At 40.0% G+C, this 4,345-nt stretch overlaps 1 non-coding gene across 1 annotated transcript; it reads left to right on the top strand.

The window, feature by feature from the left end:
* Positions 1–3,717: 3,717 nt before the first annotated feature.
* Positions 3,718–3,789, top strand: TRNAH-GUG. Its single transcript has one exon. It is a non-coding gene; the product is annotated as a tRNA-His (tRNA).
* Positions 3,790–4,345: the final 556 nt, after the last annotated feature.

The following is a 4,345-nucleotide window of genomic DNA, read 5'->3' as shown; positions in this document are numbered from 1 at the left end:
GTTTGATTATGTGATTGGAATGACCTGATGAGTATTTCATTATTACAGCTGCTCTGAATATTTTTGTCAGTCCTCTACATACAACATTAAGCAGCCATTGCATAAGAGGTGTGTGAACATTTCCTTTGCACAGTTATCCTTTCCATAAAACAAGCTGTAAATCAAGTTAAATGTGGCTCCCACAAAATTTTTCCACCATTGCATTAGTTACTTGATGGAAAAGTTTCTTCTGAAGAGATGCAGTACAGTACTGTCTGGACAATCTACATTTGCTTGGCTCCTCTGCACTATAGCACCCGAAAGTCTGAGAATTTTGCAAGTGGGACTTTGCTGTTCATTTAAACAGATGGCCTTGACTGTATCTATCCGTGCATCTACATCAAATCTGAGCATAGGATTTCAAACCAGGAGTCTCCAAACAATGGTCTGTTGTGGTCTGACATGCCCATTACAGAGGGATATGTCACCTCTAAATTGCCTTGGAGCTAGAACAACTTTAAAAAATAAAAAGTAAAACAAATACTGGTCATAAATGAAGACCAGTTTTGGGTTATGTGTGCCAGGCAGACTGAAACATAGCTGGATGGGATAGCTATTAGCTTTCAGTCCACTGTCACTGTTCCCCTCTGGTTTCTTCTCAGCGTGATGTGAGGCAAGTTTCTGCACCAGAAGAATTCCAACTGAACAGGATCACAGGATGCTTTACGGATTTCCTCAGGCTCACGTATGCTGTATTTGCCAACCAGGTTTACTTAAAGGCAGGCTCATTATCGTGTATTGTTTAGACCCTATGAAAATCCATGTCTAAGTAAAAAACATTCACTAGCTCTTACATTAAGCCAGTACTAACATAAGATGAGAAATTAACTTAAAAAGTGATTATAAATAGTGAGATGTCCTTCATCAACCTTGGGTTTTGAAAAAGGATGTGTTTTTTTAAAACTCTATTGAAAAAACACTAATGCACTTCAAAACCAAATATTTTTACTGTTTAATATTACATTGCATACATATCCTAGGCATTCTGTATGCTGCATTGAAATCTCATATAATTTATCCACACATAATAACTCAGACAACTAAAAAAATAAGTATAATAAGAAGCTCAATTTCTATGTTTTACCCAGTTGCAAAGATAACACTGTGTTGCAAGTGTTTAGTTCAACCACAGGGACTTTTCAGGCTCAGTTAATGGTACCATGTCATCAGGATGATTGCAATGGAACTTAGTTTATCAAAGAGTTTGCCTTGAAACACACACACCTTAAGGAGGTTCACTTCTTTTTTTCTGAAATTCAGGCCAGTAAAAATTTAAGTCACAATACACAAGGAAAGAAAGGCAGTAACAGAAGGGGAAGACATATCAGGGTGACAGGATTTTACTGGAAGCAATAGCATAGTCTGGACTGTAGCACTAACATTTCCTGCAATACAAAAAATTGTACTACAAATGGCCTTTTAGATATCTTGGGGCAGAGGTCTGTTCTGCCACTGTAAGTTAGGATGCTTATATGCCTGAGAGGTCCTGCTGTCTCCAAATTGCAATCACCTTGAACACAGAAAAGATGACATGCTTTTAGTTCAAATCCACTTGCCACTGGGTTTTATCTTATTCTGGAGCCTTCTTTTCCTTGATGTTGACATTGTCTGCTTGAACGTAAGGCAACCTTACCATCTGTGAGCATAGCTACATTTCTTCTGCTTCTGCTACCAAGTTAGGCCCAACCACCGTCTCCTGGATCATTTTTAAATGGGGGAAATACTTCAAACACAGTGTGCCAGGATTATTGCAAGGAGTTCTACTTGTATTCAGTACCACTAGGCCAAGATTCCCAATTTCCAAATTAATCAAGCTCTTAGCTAAATTTTAGCAACCACAGTCAATTAAAGAAACATAACTGACATGCTATCAAATCAAAGAATCTCCAGAGGCTCATGTTTTGTATTCAGACATGCTGACACAGTCTAATGCGACAAGTTTTTTTCTTGGTACCAATACCAACTAGTCAGGTTTAATAGTTACAAATGCACAAGCTGAATCAGAGGCAGAGGCATACTTACTAAAGTTGCAAACATGCTTTGGAGTTTACAATGTTTTAAAAATCACTTTTTTTCCTGAATGACACACAGCATCATGCAATCAGTAGCTTTGCACTAGGTTCTCTGACAATAATCTGGTTTGGTTTCAATAAAAGAGAAGTAAGCAGGGTGAAAGTGACAGAGAAATAGATTACTGGGATTCTAGTAGGCCTTATATATGAAGTAGATAGGCATTTAATCAACACGAGACCGTGCATGAGTACTACAGATGTAAAAGTCATTTAGCACATAGAATCTTACAAATCAATGCAAAAAAAGCTGTACATACATGTTTAAGTGCAGAAATGTGGCCTTGTGCACTATTAAAATAATTTAGACCTTTGGATCAAATCCAAGGCACTGCAAATACTGGGACAAGATAAACTCCTAGAAATGGAATTAATTTGCAGCACAATTGTGGATATTCCTGTTATTATGCCAGCACATACAACTAACCACATTGGGTGGAATTATTAAAAAAAAGAGGAAAGAAGAAAGAGCATAGTCTGAATAGACTGGCAAACTGACATCTTTTTATTTATTTGTGGTTAGTAGAAGAAAATTTAACCAGCTCCTTTTTTCATAATCACGGGGAGTTTGGCTGAAACAATGTAATCTATATTCATTCACCTTGGCAAAAAAAGAAGCTAGAAAATTCCAGGGAATCTTGCTAATCTGTACATTTAACCATTCATACCCATGACTTGGCACCTCTAACTCCCAGCAAAAATATAACACATACACGCACTGAGAAAGATCCATGTTACAAAGCCTTTGTCAATTCTGAAAAGATGGGAGAAGACACTTAAAGGTGTCCTAAATGTTTTTGTACCAACTAAGATGCTCAACCTCTAGCTATTGCTTACTTCTCCACTCACACAGGCTTTGCGGATGTTGACAGGGAAGGTTGTCAAGCTTTCAGTATCCCATTCTTTGGCACTCATGAACTCCCTCTGCTGTTGAGCCTGTGCTGTTAAGCACAGATATACATTACAGAAATGTTAAAAAAATAATAATTTGCAAGCACTGACATTTTATTTTGGTTGGCAGGTCTGAGTGGGGTTTTTTTGTTTGCTTTCCTGAGAATCAGGATCACTGAGGCTGGCCAGCTGCTCTGGAAATCTCTAGTCCCACTGTGGCTTAAGTAGGGTTAGCCACAGCTGGTTGCCGAGGACCATGACCGGTTGGGATTGAGTATCTCCAAAAATGGAGGCTCCACAACGTCTCCAGGCAACCTGGTCAAGTGTTTGACCACCCTCACAGTAAAGAAATTTTTCTTAGATTTAAAAGAAATCTCAATTTGTGCCCATTGCCTTCTGCCCTGTCACTGCATACAACAGAAAAGAGCCTGCCTCCATCCTCTTTACCCTCCTGTCAGGTACTTATGCACATTGATAAGATCCCCCCCTAAGCCTGCTCTTGAGCATAAAAAGCTCTCTCACCCTCTCCAAGCTCCAAGCCTTTCATCATCTTAGTGGCCTTTCAGTGGACTCTCTCCAGTTTGTCCATGTCTCTCTTGCACTGGGGAGCCCAGCACTGCACCCAGCACCCAGATGTCTGTGCTAGGTGGCAATGCTTGCGCAGCTCTGCTAGAGGGGACAGAAAACAGTGAGACACTGGACATGTCCTTTGTAGCTTGCCGTGATCGTATAGTGGTTAGTACTCTGCGTTGTGGCCGCAGCAACCTCGGTTCAAATCCGAGTCACGGCACAGGGGAGAAGGGACCATCTAAGTCCTCACTTTTGGAGGCTTGTGGCTGGAGATGCAATGCTGGGGATGTGACACCTGCCTGAGCCCTCGCTCTGCAGTAACTGCTGAATAGGCTCCAGTGTCTGAAGCACAGATAAAACAGATGAGAGCAATCAGTAGCTGCACAAAAAAGTTCATATAGCTCACTGCTACATGATAAGGTGGTTGACACTCTGCACCATAGGTTTTTTGTCTCCTTTTCTGTGATTTCAAGCAGTTCACACAGATGTTGTTGTACTAAGTTTGTCTGGGACAACATTTTCAATGTTTTTTTTAACGTATTTTAACATATCTCCTTTCTTTCTCCCAGTGAAGATTGATTTCTTTCTACGATCTGTCCCCAGGGATGACTCACCACAAAAGAAAATTTTGGAAGAATTTTTCAGGAAAGAGCACAAAGGAGGCATGAAATTATGTGCAATTAATTTCTTTATTGTGGAGATTTTTAGTGTCTTTGCTCCAAGAATAATGCACTTACGAGGCTGGTAGTCAATAGCAGCAAATGGGAGACATCATG

The sequence above is a fragment of the Phaethon lepturus genome, unplaced genomic scaffold, assembly GCF_000687285.1.
Source record: "Phaethon lepturus isolate BGI_N335 unplaced genomic scaffold, ASM68728v1 scaffold33171, whole genome shotgun sequence".
NCBI lineage: Eukaryota > Metazoa > Chordata > Aves > Phaethontiformes > Phaethontidae > Phaethon > Phaethon lepturus.
Note: the sequence above shows the minus strand (reverse complement) of the source record. Positions and strands in the feature narration are given on the sequence as shown.